The sequence below is a fragment of the Panthera tigris genome, chromosome F2, assembly GCF_018350195.1.
Source record: "Panthera tigris isolate Pti1 chromosome F2, P.tigris_Pti1_mat1.1, whole genome shotgun sequence".
NCBI lineage: Eukaryota > Metazoa > Chordata > Mammalia > Carnivora > Felidae > Panthera > Panthera tigris.
In genome coordinates, this window is record NC_056676.1 from 41,312,106 (window position 1) to 41,331,553 (window position 19,448).

A 19,448-nucleotide genomic window follows, 5' to 3' on the forward strand; every position below is an offset into this window, starting at 1 on the left:
TCACTCAGCAAACTGGATGCTCTGTTAGGGGCTGGGGAAGCAAGGATATCTATGGTGCCACAGCACCCCTTGTCATGCCAACAGTTTGGTTTTATGAGCCTTCCAGCAAATTCTTCCCTTTTGCTTATGCAAGTTTGAGAGTTGAATTTCTGTCACTCATAACCACAATAGTCTGGCCAACTGAGGGGCTGAGAGCCTGAAGGAATGAGATATATGTGCCATATCCTTTGCTGAGTTAAAAGGCACAACCGTCATCTTGCTGCTATATGACAGTGGGGACCAAGTGTGTGCTTATGAGTCTGTTTGCACGCACAGAGATAAATGGCAAACTTTCATCATAGCCACTGTACATGCACTTTAGTTAAGGTAGGAAATTGCCTATAGATGTTGAATGTACCTAGTATTAGGAAAGAGAAGTTAGGCTAAATAGGGGAGCTTCCAGTAGAGCAACATTTTGGCCAATCATTTTTTAAAACATCTGTGAATGTGGAAACATCTTTGGAAATCCAGATTTTCATCATTTTGGTTTTCTTAGAGTGCCTCCCCTGTCTTGGGTTGCTGCCCCCTATTTGGGAGAGGAAGAAAGGAGTTATCAGTTGTGGCAGATAAGATTCAGTCAGTATCAATTCATAATGAAAGTGAAATAAATTTTATTTTAAATCTTTGTTTTTGATGAACTAACTCCAATATAAACACAATGTGTATATCTAAATATTTAAAGGGCCAATAGGTCTGATTAATGGACTTTTTAAAATTGTGAGCTTTGGTCATAACCCTATCTTGGCATATATTCCACGGGCAACTGAAAAGACTATGTATTTTGCTGTTGTTGGGTGAAGTGTTCCACAAACGTCAATTAAATCCTGTTACTTGATGATGTTTTATAACCTTGCTGATCCTGTCTAGCTGTTCTGTCAGCTGTAGAGAGAGGCATGTTGGATTCTCCACCTATAACTGTGGATTTGTCTACTTCTCCTTTTCATTCTATTACCTTTCGCTTTACATATTTTGTAGCTGTTTGGTGCCTCCATCATATTTAAGATTGCTATATCTCCTTGGTGGATTTAATCCTTTTGTCACTACATAATATGCCTATCACTGGTAAATTTCTTCACTCTGAAGTGTACTTTATTGATATTATAATAGCCACTCCTGTTTTCTTTTGATTAATGTTTGCATGTTTTTTTTTCTATCTTTTTACTTTCAACCTACCTATATTGTTATATTTAAGTGAGTTTCTTGTAGACAGCATTCAGTTGGGTCATATTTTCTAATCCATTCTGCCAATCTCTTTCAGTTGATGGATTTAGATTATTTACATTTTTGAATTATTTTTATTTATTTATTGAAGTATAGTTGATATACAATGTTATATTAGTTTCAGGTGTACAGCATAGTGATTTGATAATTCTATACATTATGCTATGCTCACCAGGATAAATGTAGTTACCATCTGTCACCATACAATGTTATTACAATATTATTGCCTATATTCCCTATGCTGTAGCTTTCATCCCTGTGACTTATTTATTTTATAATTGGAAGTTTGTACCTTTAATCCCCTTCACCTATTTTGCCCCCTCGCTCCAACTCCTTCCCCTCTGGAAACTACCAGTTTGTTCTCTGTATTTATGATTCTGTTTCTGTTTGTTTTGTTTTTTAGATTCCACACAGAAGTGAAACTGTATGGTATTTGTCTTTGTCCTGTCTTATTTGATTTAGCATAATACCATCTAGGTCTATCCATGTTGTTGCAACTGGCAAGATCTCATCCTTTTTATGGCTAGTTCTCCATTGTACGTATATACCACATCTTCTTATCCATTCATCTATCGATAAATACTTGGGTTGCTTCCATATCTTGGCTATTGTAAATAATGCTGCCATAAACACTGGAGTTCATATGTCTTTTTGAATTAGTGTTTTTGTTTTCTTCAGGTAAATACCTACTAGGAAAATTACTAGATCATAGGGTATTATATTTTTAATTTTTTGAGGAATCTCCATAGCTTAAATCCTTTTACATCGTTTTGCCTTCCCCTGCTTATAAATGCTTTTAAATATTTCCTCTATATACATTTAGAGGCACAAGAGACAGTGTTATAATTTTTGCTTTAACCATTAAACATAATTCAGAAGCTTAAGAGGAGAAGGAAATGTATTTACTCATAACTTTTACTTTCTGTTGTTCTTTCTCTCTTTGTGATATTCTGAGATTCCTTCCTTTTTCATTTCCTTTTTGTTTGGAGAACTTCCTTTAGCCATTCTCTTAAGATAAGTCTGCTGATGACAAATTCATTTAGTTTTTCTTCAGCTGATAATGTCTTGATTTTCCCATTTTCTTTCTTTCTTTCTTTCTTTCTTTCTTTCTTTCTTTCTTTCTTTCTTTCTCCCTTCTCCCTTCTCCCTTCTCCCTTCTCCCTTCTCCCTTCTCCCTTCTCCCTTCTCCCTTTCCTTTCCTTTCCTTTCCTTTCCTTTCCTTTCCTTTCCTTTCCTTTCGTTTCCTTTCCTTTCCAAGTAGGTTCCATGCCCAGTGTGGAGCTCAATGCAGGACTTGAACTCACAACCCTGAGATCAAGACCTGAGCTGAGATCAAGAGACAGATACTTAACCAACTGAGTCACTTAAGCACCCCTCCCTGCATTCTTGAATGATATTTTCACTGGACATAGAATTCTGGGTTGTCAGTTTTTTCACTTCAGCACTTGCAAATTGTACCATTTCCTTCTGGCCTCCATGGTTTCTGATAGGAAATCTGCTATCCTTCAAATTGTTTTTGTTTTGTATAAGGTATTGCTTCTGACTGCTTTCAAGATTCTTTTGTCTTAGTTTTTTAAAAAATCAGCTCTAAATTTAATTATACTCAGCAGGCATAAAATTATATTGAAACAGATAGAAGTACAAACACTATATTCAGTTTTGAGAAATTTGACGTGGTATGGATTTCTTTGGTTTATCCTGTTTCTGATTTGCTTACATCTTGAATCTGTAGGTTTCTGTCTTTTGCCAAATTTGGAAAGTTTTCAGCCATTATTTCTACAAGTATTTTTTCAGCTTTGCTCTCTTTTTCCTCTCCTACTGGGATTTGGATGACACAAATTTTAGACTTTTGTGTTATGGGCCCACAGGTCCCTGAGCCTCTGTTGTTGTTGTTTTTTTTCTTTTTTTTCCTTCTTTTCTTTCTTCTCTTCCTTTCTTCCTTCCTTTCTTCTTTTTTTTCTTTTTTTTTTTTCTTTCCAGTCTGTTTTCTTTCTTATTCATATTGGGCAATTTCTATTGCTGTATATTCCAGTTCATAGATTTTATTTTTCTCTGGTCCCTGAATCCTGCTATTGAGCCCGACCACTGAGTTAACTTTAGTTACTGTATTTTTTAGTCCTTAAGTTTCCATTTGGTTCTTCTTTATATCTTCTTATTTCTGTACTGAGACTATATTTCCTTACTCAGACTTTCAATTTTTTCACGTTCCAAGCATGTCTGTAATTGGCTTTTTAAGACGGCTTTTTTAGAACCTTTGTCAGGTAATTCTAACATCTCTGTCATTTTAGTGTTGGCATATATTGATTTTTTTTCTTCTGAGAGTTTTCTAATATTTGGTATATGAGTGGTTTTCAATTGAAAAGTTGGGCATTTTGGATATTATGAGAGTCTGGATCCTACTTAAACCTGTGTTTTAACTGGCTTAAAAAAATTTTTTTTAATGTTTATTTATTTTTGAGAGAGAGAAAGAGAGCATGAGCAGAGCAGGGGAAGAGAGAAAGGGAGACATAGAATCCAAAGCAGCTCCAGGCTCTGAGCTGTCGGCACACAGCCTGCCGCGGGGCTCGAACCCACAGACCGTGAGATCATGACCTGAACCAAAGTCGGGCGCCCAACCAACCGAGCCACCCAGGCACCCCTTAACTGGCTTTTCTGATGCCAATCTGGCAGAGGAAGAGAGGAGCACTGCCTTGTTACTGCCAAGGTCAGAGAGGCTGGGGGTGAGGGGGGTAGGAGCCCACATTCACCACTTGACCTGAGTTCACACTGTTAGGGGCTCCTAGTTACTTCTGGGCAGCGATGGGAGTTCTAGATCCCACTGGGCATCCACTCATACATACCACCCTGGCTGGGAGGGGCAGAAGTGCCTTGTTACCGCTGACATCACAGGAAGGTGGCCTAATTATCCCTGGGCAGTGGCGAAAGTCCTAACTCTCCACTAGGCCTCCTTTGACACCACTCCAGCAGGGAGGGGGAGGAGTCCCTTGTTACTGCTGTCTGTGGGTGGAGTTCAGATTCCCCATATGGTCTCCACTGACACTGTGGTGGCAGGGGCCTTGTTACTGTCATGTGAGGATAAAAGTCCCAGCTGTCTATGGCCTTCCCTGATAGCACCTCAGCGTGTGTGTGTGTGTGTGTGTGTGTGTGTGTGTTGCAGTTGGAGCCCTTTGATATAGCTTGGTGAAGCAGGAAGTCTAGGCTCCTGATCCCCCTTTTGCTGCTGTGGGTGAGAGTGGGGCCACTGTTCTTCCTGTGGTTTTTAGCTGGAGCAAGTAGTTACTGTCTAAAAGGTTTTCGTCTTGTTAGGCTGCCCCTTTCCTGGACTTCTGCTTAGAAAGAATAGGCCTGTGTTGGGGAGTTTTTGTTTGCTCCTGTTGGAACTTCTAGGTTGCCAGCTTCTTAAAGCTAGAAGTCTGTGTATATGAAGCTAAAAGAAAACTCGGAGGACTCATTGCTAGGTTGTGCCTTGGATCCCACAGTCTCTGGTCTGGTTGTCTTCTCTCCACCTTTCAGAGTCTTCTCTTTTTTTTGAGAGAGAGAGAGAGAGAGAGAGAGAGAGAGAGAGAGAGAGAGATGGTGCAAGTGAGGGGCAGAGAGAGAGGGAGAGGGTGGTGTGGCAGGGGGAGAGATATTGAGAGAGAGAGAGAGAGAGAGAGAGAGAGAGAGAGAGAGAGAGAGAAATGGGGCTCACCCAATGTGGGACTTGAACTCACGAACCGAACCGTGAGATCATGACCTGAGTCGAAGTCAGATGCTTAAGGACTGAGCCACCCAGGCACCCTCAGAGTCTTCTTATGTCTTATAAATAATGTCCAAGGTTTTTAGTTGTACTTAGTGGGAGCATTAGGAAACAGCACATCTAACTCCATCTTCCTGGAAGTGGAAGCCAAGACATAATTTAAAAATATTAGTTGGCTTCATGTTTTTGGAATTGTCCAGAGACCTATTTCCCGTGATATGCTAACCTCCCCCGCCAGAATAGTATCTGGCATACGGTAGGAGCTTCATAACATTCAGTGACTGAATCGCCACTTTACCTATGAGAAAATTTAAGGAATTAAATAATCTCTCCCAGGTCTCAAGGCTGGCTAGTAAATAGGAAGAATGGAGATTTGAACTAGGGCATTCTGATTCCAAAGCCCAGGCTCTCAGATGCATCACTAGGGCACTTGTGAAATTCAAGGCCCCTTTTGTTCTCTTAGGACAAAGGACAAGTGAGAGGGAGCCTCCACTTGAGACAGCAACAAAGTGACAACATGACACTTTTCTAGTGAATTAACAATGTCCTTGCATTTACAAGAAAATGTCCAGTGCTGTCATCTCTTTTTCCTTCCATTCGCTGCCAAATTTCCTGTCTAGTGTCCCAATTACTCCTTAAGTCCCGTGCAAAGGGGATTCCACTGCAATTTCTCTCCTGCAGCTACCCTTTCTTTTCAGCCCCCAAACCAAAAGCCACAGTGTCTTCCCAATTCTCACCCTTTTAAATCTTTCTGCGGTGCTTCCTAACGCTGCTCACCACTTCCTGAACTGTATCCGTAGTCTTGGCTCTCACGGACCTCTACTTTCTGGGGTCACCGTTATCCTGCTGCTTGCTATCCGTCTCCTCCTTCGGCCCCATCCTTTCAATGGCAGTTTCATCCTCAAATTGCTTACCCAAGTCCATGGCCTCAACAAGACTGGCAAATTCACTCACTCACTCATTCCTTTCTTCAGTGTTCATTTATTGGGCACCTGCTGAGTAGCAGCCACTGTTCTAGAGCAGGGAACAAGGTAAGGTGGCCATTCTCAGGGAACTTATAATCTAGAGGAAGATACAGAGTGTAACAAAGAGCAACAAGTCATGGACTTGTCACGGACTTAGTTATGGAGCCAGATGCCATTTCAACAATATTAATCAAACCTGTAAACTTTTGTGTGCATCACCACAATGACTTATTAGATTCTAAAATTACTGAGGGTAAGAATTGTGTTATTTCCGTAAGACCAATGCTACCACCTTATATTTATTTATACTATGGTTTGCTTTAAAGATGTGCTTTCACACAGCTGGTGATTTTAAAACTCCTTTGAATTATTAAATATTTTTTTCTAAGAACTTTATTTACAAATACTTCAAAGCAGTTTAGTGTGTGCTTGATGTTACACAATGACTTTGAAACCTGTCCAGCCATAGCCACATACCAGCCACACTGTCTGGGGCAGACTTCACTTCTCTGCACCTTGTTTATTCTTGTCCCAGAAGCTCCTTAACTCGTGAACCTCATACCCACACAATGACTCAGTTCAAAGCAGGTGTCTTGAGGGTCCTCTGTATCCTAAGGAGGGGAGGGCCTTTTTTTTTTTTTTTTTTTGAGAGACACTGAATATAGAACAAGAACGTGGCTCTAGAACCAGGCAGCTTGAATTTATGCGCTGGCTCCTTCACTTCCTAGTGTTTGACCCCCAGCAAGTTATTTAACCTCTCTGTGCCTCAATGTTTTCATCCATAAAGTGGGGTAATGACAGTGCCTACTCCCTAGAACTGTTGTGAAGATTAAATGAGTTAACACTGGCACTTAGTAAGTGCTACATGCATGCTGGCCATTTTAATCTATCCATATACATATCTATCTCACTTTGAGAGAAAACTGGGTCGCTATATTTTATCTGTTGGTATCTTATAGACATTAAGGTTTGAATCTTGGACTTTTATATCTTGGATGCTTTAATGATTTCAGGTTATCAAACAAATAACTTTAAGAGAGGAAATACATTTTTGTCTCTTGCGACTTCAAAGAATGAGCTTCTAAAAATAAGTGCTGAGTTTCTACTTTAGATTATGAAAAAAAGATATATATATACATGTACACATATAGATATATATACACATATCTATATATAAACAAAAAAAAGCACATAAAAATCCATGAATTCAGAAGCTATATTTAAAATAAATAGGCCAGATGGCAGGTAATTAAGATACACTAAAACTGTTAATGTCGCACATAAGGATTAAAATGTATCAACAACCAGAGCTGGGCAGAGAATTTCTGGTGTCATAATTCGCTTCTATAGCACTTTGCTGTGTAATTCACCTGCAATTAAAAGCAGAAAAAGCCTCTCCCACTCTTCTCCTTTTCTCAGGTCTGTGATTTGGAAGCATGTTTCCCATGACTTTTTCCCCCTCTAATCACTCTCCCTATATTATTTGTCTAAATCAGAGGGAGAAAATAACAAAGCAACAAGCAGTAAAAAGCAATTTCTATTACAGGGAAACAAAACTGGTGATAATCCAGATCCCTTAGAAGTGAAATCTACAGGGGCGCCTGGGTGGCTCAGGAGGTTAAGCGTCCGACTTGGCTCAGGTCATGATCTCGCAGTGTGTGAGTTAGAGCCCCGCGTCAGGCTCTGTGCTGACAGCTCAGAGCCTGGAGCCTGCTTCCGATTCTGGGTCTCCCTCTCTCTCTGCCCCTCCCCTGCTCATGCTCTGTCTCTCTCTGTCTCAAAAATAAATAAAAATATTTTTAAAAAAAATTAAAAAAAAAAGTGAAATCTACACTCTGTGGTAAAACCAACTTGCTTTGCGTCTGTTAGCACCCTACAGTCATTTGAAAGCCTAAGGCAGACTTCACCAGCACAGAGCCCCCATTAGTCAGCCAGCATCACAGTCTCCCATGCACACCACCACAGGTTGTCCTGGGGGCTCCGGGCCTGCAGGGGAATTCAAGAGGTTGGCCGTTCACCAAGGCGGACCCAACGGCCTTTGCAGCTTCTCCACGAGGGCTTCAAGAGTCCTGCATCCTGTTCAGTGGGCACAGGGAAAATGGCCTCCGTCCTAAAAATAGCCAGCCTGGCTCCATTTGGCTGTAAGTAGTTCCTGGCAGAATTCCTGCCAGGAATGAGTTTGGATGGTTGGTGGAGAGGTATCCCTCCTACTTTCAGAGGTGGTGACTGGGTGGCCTGTGGGAATCTTAAGGGAAGTGGGCTAAAGCCCTTCCTGGTCCCTGGGCTTGGCTCCAGCAAAGCCCAGAGGCACCTCAGAGCCAGCTGTGACTAATGCCAGCCTTACGCCCCGGCCTTGTTTGAGGCTGAGGAATGAGCTATATTGGCAGCGAGTTTGGTGCCAGTCACGAGGGGTTTTCTTGCTCCTCACATCCGCTTCTTTCAAGTCTTCTTTCATTCAGCACAGACTGGTTTTATCTTCAAGGGAAAGGAGTAACAAAAGATGCCGGTTTCCACCTCAGCAATTTTTAACCCCTCTTCCCCAGAAGTTAATCTTTGTATGAATCTCTGCACCAGCACAACGCCTTCTCAACGCTCAATAAAATGATAGTTTCCTTTCCTTGCATATGTCCTGCCTTCCCCATCCTGGCCATTTGCTAAGACCCAGGGCCTTCCTGCTGGGCTGCCCCCACTTTGCAGCCCCACCTGGACCTGCCCAGGGCTGCTCCCCCTGCTAGAACCCTCTCAACCCTCATCAGAACTGAACTATCCTTTGTCCCACTCCCTAAACAGCTTAATTTTCATGTTGAAGCCACGGTATCCTTTATAGTAATCTGTATTTTATAGTACATTTGAGAGCCATTGGGTATCTGTTAGTACTGAGTTAACCTTGTGCCAGAGGCCTTCGATGCCAAATAAAGCTGTGATTGATGCTGAGATTTTGGAAGTGTCTGGGCAGTTGGAAAAGGGGAGCTCAGTGGACTGTGCTTCTCAGCTCACAGGTTTCTACTATTAGGGCTCAGAAGCCCTGACCAGCATTTCCTTTTAAAGAGAGACCTTTGTGATGGGCCCAACCTCTTGCCAGAACTTTCCAAGACAAAGAACTTGATGCTCCTGGCTCTGCAGCAAGGCAGAGCAAAACAGCCAAATGGGCATTACCGGGACACAGGTGACCACATTGTCTTGATCCACCAGCCCGAGGCCAGGCGTGTCTGCCCAGTAGTAGTAGCCTGTGCTGCAGGATGGGGTGTCCACAGGTTCTACCATGGAAGGCCCCAGAACAAGGGTGACTACAGATAACCTTCACAGGCAGCAAGAAAGCGGTACACAGCAGTGAGGACAGTGGGTAGGAGGCACTCAGAAGAAGAGCCCAGTCCCAAGTAGTGAGGAAAAGCATGGTCTTGCACATGCACCCCAGGCTGTGTTTCTGTACTTCTAGAGGACAACCCTGTTTCCTCCTGTTTTCTCCTCCCAGACTGCCAGAGCCCCTAAGAGGAGAGAAGTGGGGCCCCTAGAGGAGAAGCCAGCCGGCTGCTTTCTATGGAAGGTGAGGAGGGGTGAGCAATGCCCCTGCTCCCATGGGCAGCTCCGAGGTGCAGACACCAGCATGGTCCCAGAAGAGCCCCCAGGTGTGAGCTGGCCATCCCACTTCAGCCTTGCTCTACCTGCTCTGTCACCTCTCCTGCCCAGGAGAGTCTCTTTCTCTGCCCGCCCCTTCCATGTTGCCCTTTCTCGGAGCCCTCTCCTTATACTCCTTCTTGCTGATTCCATCCACAGCCATGGCTCCCTCTAACACCTTCTCTGGGCATCTTTTGTGTAACATTTAAAATAAAAAATGGGTCTGAATCTGATCAGGGCTTCCAATTTGTAGGTCATACGGGAGACAGAGGAACATGTTAAAGCACACCAAGAGCATGGAAAACTCTATGGGCAAAGAATTCCATTTCTTCAAAAATAAAGGGAGAAGATGGGGGGGGGGGAGAGAATCCACATAGTAAAAGACACTTAAAAGCCTATCAAACAATCCCAATCTATGGTCTAAAATGAATTCTGATTCAAATAAACTGTTTTTTTTTAACGGAAATTTGAACCTGACTTGATATTAATAATATATTACTCAATTGGTAAGGCACAATAATGGTATTGTGCTTATGTTTCTTAAAAAAGAGTCCTTATCTTTTGAAATTCATACTGAAATATTTATTATGAAAGATATGATGTCTGGAATTTGCTTCAAAACCAGTGCAGGGAGAAGTGGGTGCAGGTTGGGAGAAAACGAGATGGACCATGATATCATCATTGTCAAGGCTGGGTGATGGGAACACGGGTGCTCATTATGTTCTTTCTACTTTTGCTTATTTTTTAAGTTCTCTATAATAAGAAGTTAAAAAATAGAAAGAAAAAAGGAAGAAAAGGCTATGTTCCAGCTAATTAGTCTCAATCATTGCCAGGGCTACATACAAGTATGTGAAGATAACCTGAGAAGATTTTTGTTACTGACTTGTGTGGCTTTTCTGGTGCCCTCTGACCCCTAACTGGGTTGATCTTTGACCTGTTTTTTTGTTTTGTTTTGTTTTTGAGAGAGAGAGGGTGCAAGTGAGCTAGGGGCAGAGAGAGAGAGAGAGAGAGAGAGAGAGAGAGAGAGAGAGAGAATCCCAGGAGGGGCTGAGAAAGAGAGAGGCGGGGGGAGAGAGAGAAAGTGGGGCTCACCCAAAGTGGGGCTAGTGCTCACTCAGTGTGGGACTCGAACTCACGAACTGTGAGATTGTGACCTGAGCCAAAGTCAGATGCTTAATGACTCAGCCACCCAGGCACCCTGTCCAAATTCCCCATTTCTATTAATGGCTGAGTAGTTCCTTTGCTGCTATCACAGACTAGAGCCAGACTATTGAGCCATCTTCAACTCCCCACTCTTCTCTCTGTATATCCATTTAGTCAGCAGGTTCCATGGATTCTTCTTTCACAGTGTCCCTCAGACTCATCTCTTCCTTTTCACTCTTACAGTGATCCTCCAATCCCAGGTGTGGGTTCTTTCTGTCCTGTGTGCCTTTACTTTCTCACGAGCTCCTGTCCTTAGTGTCATCCTTCCAGCCATCTCATTACCCTTGGCCATTAGAGAGTGCCATTAGATCAAGAGCCTCAGGTTTAGTCTGAAGCCAAAAGAGGGGGAATCGTGATGTAGGCATTGCAAGGTGCCTGACAATCTCAAAGGAGTCTCATTCAGAGGAACCTGGGATGATGTTTATCAGGCAACCAACAAAAAGGGCTCCACACCTCAAAGAGTCTAATGTGCAAAACATTATTTCTCAATACATCCTTCACCAATTGTTGATATGTCCATAATACCCCAGACCTGGTTGATCATCAAGCAGAATTCAAGGTCAAAAGGATTCCATTCAAGTGGGTTGACAGACAAATGAAAGAACTCATATGACAGAAGGAAGATCCAGAGATTTCTGCTAATTTCTCTAGTATGCTCTATAGTAGAGCAATAATACGTCAGGTTTTCTAAACCAAGGACATAAGATTTGACAAATCATTTTCAGATTTGTTCATTCATTCATATGAAATTTGTACAAAAGTGTACAAAAATCATATTGTCATATACTTAAAAATCATCTTTATTGAGGAAAACTTACATTAAATGAAATTGGAACCGTCCAGGAAAATTCAGGCTATGGGGTCACCAGGGCCAAACAGCCTCAAGATGCTTGAAAATAAAACTAATTTCTTTGAGGCCCCCAAAGAGACCTTTATTATCAGCCTAGATTAGCACCCCCTTCTTTTGAGGAGGGATTTTCTCCTTCCTAGGTCAATCATAAGCATCTCTTGGGGCAGGGGTGGGTAAATGAACCAGTGTTTCCCTAGAATTTTCTAATTGGTTCTGGTAAGGAAGGGTCCTCTGTCTTCTTTGGAGGAAATTAAGGATGTAGCTATTCAGGTTGTGGGTCTTGTGCAGCCAGCCAGCCTGAAAGAATGAAGCCAACATAAGAGAGATTTGAAGGACTGGAGTTCTTGGTTCCAAGCATGACTGAGGCCAGCTGCATCCCTACCTCTCTAGTTACTTGGGCTTAGAAAGCGTTTGGTTTTAACTGGTAGCTTTAGTCTTTTGTTTTTGTTTTTAATCAATTACCATAAGAGAATCTCTGACAAACACAGATCAGTGATAGCGTGAGCAGGGCAAAGTAACCACGTGAAATCAAAACAATAAAAGAAGAGAGCCACTTGCTGGGGTCTCCTGGAAGGCAGTAGAAAGACTTCAACTCTTTAAAAGTTTTAAGCAAGGGTAGTGATTGACACCTCCTAGAAAATGACCTTGTCATGTCATAAAAGGAGCTGCTGATTTTACTTGAGAGAGAGAGAATGAGTGTGCATGTAAGTGGGGGAAGGACGGAGAGAGAGAGAGAATCCCAAGCAGGCTCCATGCTCAGGGGCTCAGCGTGGAGCCCAACACTGGGTTCAATCCCACGATCCTGGGATCATGACCTGAGCCAAAATCAGGAGTTGGACGCTCAACTGACTAAGCCACCCAGGTACCTCTAAAGGAGTCCATTTTATTTTATTAAAATTTTTTTTTAATGTTTATTTATTTTTGAGAGAGAGAGAGAGACAGAAAGACAACATGAGCAGGGGAGGGGCAAAGAGAGAGAGAGGGAAACACAGAATCTGAGGCAGGCTTCAGGTTCTGAGCTGTCAGCACAGAGCCCAACATGGGGCTCGAACCCACAAACTTTGAGATCATGACCTGAGCCAAAGTCGGATGCCTAACCGACTGAGCCACCCAGGTGCCCCTAAAGGATGTGATTTTCAAATGAGGCCTCAGTGATACTGTTACCTAATGTTACATCATGAGAAAGATCAACCTTTGACCAGAAAGAAGCAGGTTCCCCCTCCCTCCCCTGCATAATTCACAATTTTCTCAAATTCTTAATAAAAGTTGCATATCTTTAGGCAGAAGCTGCCTAATGCCAGATTTTTCACTAACATTAAAATGCCATTTGCCTCAAGTTCTTCCTCTGCTCAAGACTTCTCAGGGCAGCTATGTTGGTTGCAGGGTAATTTCCAGATGCCTCAGTTGGGCACTCAGGGCTTCCAGAAATGGGCCTAACCTTCAACTTCATTTCCTACAGCTCAACAAAATAAACATCTTATACTGACCGTGCTATTCTCTGCATCCCTTCACGCTGGTCATGCTCACGCCTTTCCACAGCGTGGTTTAAGCTACTGACTCTGAAACCAGTCTGTGGTGCTTTGTTATAGCTGCCCTAGCCAACCGACAGAGAGGGCTAACATCCGGGGAGGAAGCAGGGCAGCAGGTACAACAGAGACTGGCAAGCACTATGCCAGGAGGCGCATCCACCTCAGCTGTGGGGAACTTTCTCGGGGGGATTTACTCTGGGTTGTAAAGCTCTTGAGAAGTGCCTGCCTTTCCCAAGGAGCCCAGGGGCAGTGGTCTTCCTGTGTATTTCACCTTCCTACTTCCAAACCCCATACAACCAGGTTAAGCACCTTGGAGCCTGTGTCAGGTGCATGCCTGACCCAGGGAGATGAACTTCAGACAGTGGGCCACTGAGCAAGCCCATCTCCCTTAGCAGGGGGAGCCGGTGGGGTGGGGGGAGGAAGCCGAGAGCTACTAAAGGAGACCATAATGGCCACTCATAAAACAAACTGGTGAGGCGCAGAAGAGGTCAGAATAAGCAGTCAGGCAGGCAGAAGGAGCCAGTGGAGAGAACGAGAAGTGGAGGCAGGAGCCATAGGTGTGTGTGGGGGTCTCTGAGCAGCAGGGAGCTATGAGGGTTTCTGCTGGGACTGGTTCCCCTGAGGCAGGCACCTCCCCTGCTGCCATGGAGCCTATTAGCGTCTTCATTTCCCAGGAATGGACGGGAGAGGACTTTCTGTGAGGCTAATTACTTTTAGGACATGGGTCCCTTTTCATGACCTTCCCAGATTCAGCACACTGAAGGAACTAGCTGGAGGATCAGAGAGGGGAGGCAGCGGCCAGGCCATCTGACTCACCAGGCCCTTCCCACCCCTTCCTGTGCCTTCCCTCTGCCCGGTAGGCATTTCCTTCCTGTCCCATCCTTTGCAGGGAGCATCACCTCCCCTGGGTGATCTTCCCAGACCTGGGGCAGCACACATCTTCCCTTGTACCTTGGTGTGTCCCAATTGCGACTATTTTAATAATCTGATTAATTATTAGTAATCAGTTAATTGTTGTAGAGCATAAGCTCTGGGGGTACAGAGTCCACTTTTGCACTTAGTATCCCCAGGACTTAGCACAGTGCCTGGTACACATAGGTTCTCAGTACATATTCATTGAGTGAAGGACCGATAGGTACTCATTATGCACAGATGAGGAAAGATGAGGCGATTTGCTTAAAGTCACACATCCAACAAGTGACCTGAGGAGAAAGTCAGATGGATGTGATGTAACCAGCACTTGGGTGTCACAGACTATCAGTCTGGAGTTCTCCCTTGTCCAGCAAGAGAGCAGACACAGAACTGAATACGAGAAAGGCTAATGTCTGGGAGGGGACAAGAGCCCCGAACAGGTGTTTTGTCTCTGTATTTATTGAGCTCACAAGATATTACCCACATGGTGAACGAAAGAAAACAAGATCTTACACACGTGGTGAATGTGAAGAAAACAAGATCTTACACACATGATGAATGTGGAGAAAACAATCAGACAGTAATCATAACTTGTATGCGTAAGAAGCAAAGGGTCTGGGGGGGGGTGGCACGTGGATTTGTAATCAAAGTACAATAGTATATTAGTGTCAGATGGAAAGTAATTTCCTGCAGGTGATATTACAAGTTACTTGTGATTCCATTACAATATCTCACTACCTAACCTTGGGCACTTTCCCCTGTGGTGGTGGCTTTCCACCCTAAGCTTTTTTTCTGATCCATTTATGGAAGTAGAACCTATTTCCCCACACTTAGGCAAACACACAGGCACACACATTCCCCTAAACCCCCCAAACCCTGCTGCGGACCTTTTCTCAAAAGAATAGAATACATTATGATTAATTGACTGACTGACGGGGGCAGAGAAACCAATTCTTGTAAATGCACTTGGGTGCCTATCATGGGAGTGAGCTCTTATAACCAAACTTCCACAGAAATAGAATTTGAGAGAGTACTGGGGAACAGAGGGAATATATTAGAGGCTGTTTTCCTTTTACAGATCTTGTTTTTTTTAAATTTTTTAAATCTTTTATTTATTTTTGAGACAGAGAGAGACACAGCATAAGCAGGGGAGGTGCAGAGAGAGAGAGAGGGAGACACAGAATCCGAAGCAGGCTCCAGGCTCTGAGCTGTCAGCACAGAACCTGATGCCTGCATCGAATCCACAAACCGTGAAATCATGACCTGAGCCAAAGTTGGACACTTAACCAACTGAGCCACCCAGGCGCCCCTACAGATCTTATTTTAAATATAGTATATAGGCTCAGGTCCAAGTAATTCTGGTTTAGATCTACTTGATCTCTACACTAAAAACTGCACTGCTTGGTCCTGAATCACACTTGACAAATTACAATACCATCTGACAACTCCATAGTAGCATTTTGGCCAAAGACAGATTTCTGACGGCCCCTAGTAACTGGGATCAGATTTGCAGCACAAAAGCCTATTAGCTGTCACATGAAAATTGGACAGAGATCTGCTATTTTGGTAAACTAATGCCTGCCTTCAGGATCATCCAGGGTCCACTTGACCCATAAAATTCCCTTAGATTGTGTGATTCTAAGAATGAGAAAAACTAGATTTTGATCTGAGTTCAAAAACTTTCACCACTCAAAAGGAATCTGGGGCTATCTTTTCACATGCCTTTTCATTCCATACTTTACAAAAGACCTGAAGAATGAGAAAAATCCTATGAGCCCTGGCTCAGAGAATAGCAAGAGAACTAGACACTGTCACTAAGGTGATGGAAAGCTTCATCCAGAAGGTTCATAAAATCAGACAGGCAGTGGTTGAGGATGGAACCCTCTAGATGCCATACAGGCCTCTCAAGGTAGAACACAGGTCATCTTTGAAGAGTGTTGTACCTGCATTCCTATAGACCTCTTTAGAATCTTCAACATTATTAAAAAGATTTGAGGGACAAACATGGAAATCAAGAGATTAGGTAATTTAGCTAATACCCCTGTATCTGGTTCTACAGGCTCTGCAGATTGGGGCTGGAACCTGTTTTCTTGGCATAATTTTGAGTAAATTAGCTCTTGGTTTAGAAATGGATAACACACCCTGATCATAATCTATTCTACTACTACCTGTCTGTGTTGCAGTATTCAAATGTGTGACCTCCAGAGATCAGAAGCTAGTGCATAGCCATTGCCCTATCACATGAGCAACAGTTGATTGGGCAACAGAAGGAATGAGAAGCTTCCTTTCATCTGACTGTAGGTTATGTTCTCTGAACTGCCTTTAGATCAACCCAGATTATGGGGAAGATCTGGATTTCACAGAATACTGTCCTATGGACTGACATTGTCTGCTCTCAGCCAAAATGGGACTGAAAGAGAAACACCTGACTGATACTTAACAGTAAAAACCAGCTCAAATCGAAAAAGAAAAAAAGCAGCCCTACCTTTAACCATGCTGGGAGGACAGACAGATAAGGCCGGCTGCAAAATAAACAGAAAATATTTTTCTGTCAAGGCTGTAAAATGCCTCAATAACGCTCTCTGAGTGCTAATTGATTCGTATCAATGACGCCCCCAGATCTACCTTGCTATTTACCTTTATCATTGTGGATAGCCCACTGCTCAGCCACAAACAGCACTCAATTCTCAGTTAATCTCAGCTTCTCCTAATGCTGCCTGAGAACCAGCAGTCAATCTGGAAGTGGCCCCTTCTCTTACACTCTCCTCAGAATCCTGAGGAAAGATGCTGTGGTCCTCTGGAGCGCCCTCCCTCACTGCAATCAGGTCAGTACATCCTAATGTCCAGCCACAGGAAGTCTATGGCTGTAAGGTGGTCACCACCATCGCCTGAGGGAGGGGTGTGCTATCTTCTGGGTGAACAGATGGTTGTTTTGGGGGGTTACCAGGGGCCAAATTTCATGCTTACACCTTCCCCTTTCTCCTTTCTACATTGCTTTTTCCTGTTTCTGGCTGCTTCTTACACATTTGTAGGAGTCCATATTTCTGCTATCCAGACTCTTCATCCCCATATCTGATACTTGGTACTTTTTTTTTTCTTTCTTGTTGTAAGACACTCTGTTCCCTTTTATATTTCCCCTAAAATCCCCTAGACCTTTTCTTCATTCTATCATTTGGCTATGACAATTGCACTTTTCTGGCTGCTGTATCATTTCTCAGCCTTTGTGTCCTTGACCTATGCCTTTCATTTAAACTTCTGTGCAGCCATATGACTGCTTGCTGTTTAAAACCTTTCGTTGGCTTTCACCTTAAGTGTTTTTATTTTAAAACTTTTTAAAAAATGTTTTATTTATTTTTGACAGAGAGAGAGAGAGAGACAGAGCATGAGCAGGGGAGGGGCAGAGAGAGAGGGAGGCACAGAATCCGAAGCAGGCTCCAGGCTCTGAGCTGTCAGCACAGAGCCCAACGCGGGGCTTGAACTCACAGGCTGCGAGATCATGACCGGAGCCGAAGTCGGACGCTTAACTGACTCGGCCACCCAGGCTCCCCAAGTGTTTTTAAAACATTTAAAAAACATTGCCTACCATTCTGTACTTCCTTGAAAAGAGATCCAAATATCCTTCCCTTGTCCTTTTATTTTACTTTGCATTTCTTTGTAACACACAGTCGCCAAGTGCTGGGTAACGCTGACCCCCCCCCCCCACTCCCCCGGCCTTTGAGGCCCCCATTTCCACTCTTACCACAGTATCCGCAGTGAGGCAGCGTCTTCCGATTTGGATTTCACAACCTCCAATCTTTCTTGCACATTCGGTTCAGGGCCGGGGAGTGGCACACACCCGATTACAACAAAACGCCATTTCTCAAGACTCCCCTCGTCCAGCTAACTGTGGAAAGTCCAGTCTCGCCCCGGGGCGTTGGGAGACGAAGGCCGAAGGCCAACGCTCACCAGCCCTCCGTCCCTCCCTCCCGCCGCAGGGCGGAGTATCTCGTCCACACGCGGGGTCTTATCGCAGGTGCCTGCACTTGCCACGCACAGCGCCCCCTGCAGTCCTCCCTACTGCCGGAGCCCTAGAGTCCAGGGCGCCCACCTGGCTTGACGGCCTCTACCCGCTGTGATCACTCTCTCACCTCTGCTGCAGACTGGCCGATTCTGGACCCCTAGAGCCCTGCCAGGACTGGAGAGGGACAGGCATGTACATTAGATGGCGTCCCAATGTGACGCCTCGCCCATGCTAGGTTCTTTCTAGATTCCCTCCGGAAAATGGAAGTGAAAGGTTCAAAGTCGTTACCTTCCCCCAAGTGGTGCAAGAGCTGAATATTCTTCTATTGTACACTGTCTGACTGGTTCTGCTTCTTTCTACCCCGACTTCACTCAGTTCCCACCCCACAACACCCCCCCCCCCCCCCCCCACTAAGTCTCCCACACGTTGTAAACCCACCAGGATGGGTCTGCAGTGGTAGCTCCTCTCTGCCAACTCCCCTTGTTCACAGTGTGCTGGAGATTCTGGCTCTACTACTCACACAGTGACCTAAGGCGTTGGCTTCAGAAATCGGGCATAAGATTATTTTCAGCCAAACTACCTTCCTAAACATCCCTCTGAAATTCCCTTCCGGTGCCACTTTATTTAGAAGAAATGTACATAGGTTATCAACTATTTAGGAGAGAAAGGAAGGGGGAGTTGTCAATATTCTTACTTTTCATATTTGATAACAGAATTTTTCCCTCTACAATTTATATCTCCAACCATCCTCTTAAACCTCAGAGCTTTAGTGCTTTTTTCCTGGATGGAAGCAGTCGTTCTCAGAAAGTTCCAGCATGGCTGTGCCCCACTTGCTCCCTCAAACCCCGGTGGTACCCTTCCATGGGAGAAGTGGGATGTGGCACAACCGGCAATGGGCACCTGTCTTCCAAGCTGGTGGTAGTTCCTATCTTGGGGGTGGGGCAAGGTTAGTCAGCTCACAGCCTGGGGATCATTTGCGCTTGTTGAGTTCAGTGTGGGGTCAGCTGGGCTCAGAATAAGCTTCTCTATCGTGTGTGCTTTTTGTGAAAATATTTTGAAAAATATTCTTCTTCTTTTTTAAAGTTTATTGATTTGCTTTTGAGAGGGAGAGAGCAAGCAGGGGAGGGGCAAAGAGAGAAGGAGAGAGAATCCCAAGCAGGCTTCACACTGTCAGCACAGAGCTGGATGCAGGGCTCGAACCCACAAACCGTGAGATCATGACCTGAGCTGAAACCAAGAGTCAGATGCTTACCTGACTGAGCCACCTAGGTGCCCTGAAAAATACTATTCTTCTTCTTCTTCTTCTTTTTTTTTTTTTTAACGTTTTATTTTATTTTTGTGTGTGTGAGAGAGAGAATACGAGCAGGGAGGGGCA

General features: G+C 44.0%; 1 protein-coding gene across 9 annotated transcripts in view; it reads right to left on the minus strand.

The window, feature by feature from the left end:
- The window catches only part of TP53INP1 (tumor protein p53 inducible nuclear protein 1), a 150,182-nt gene extending 131,755 nt beyond the window's left edge, over positions 1 to 18,427 (minus strand). For 3 of the 9 annotated variants that reach the window (XM_042972932.1, XM_042972926.1, XM_042972927.1), the window contains exons 1-2: positions 17,813 to 18,427; positions 16,559 to 16,595 (exon numbers count right to left, since the gene is read on the minus strand). The gene's annotated coding sequence lies outside the window, so the exon portion shown is untranslated. Of the gene's footprint in view, positions 1 to 16,558; positions 16,596 to 16,698; positions 17,439 to 17,812 lie in introns of those variants that run through there. The other 6 variants (XM_042972935.1, XM_042972931.1, XM_042972936.1 and 3 more) reach the window with 4 other exon arrangements.
- Between the last annotated feature and the right edge of the window lie 1,021 nt (positions 18,428 to 19,448).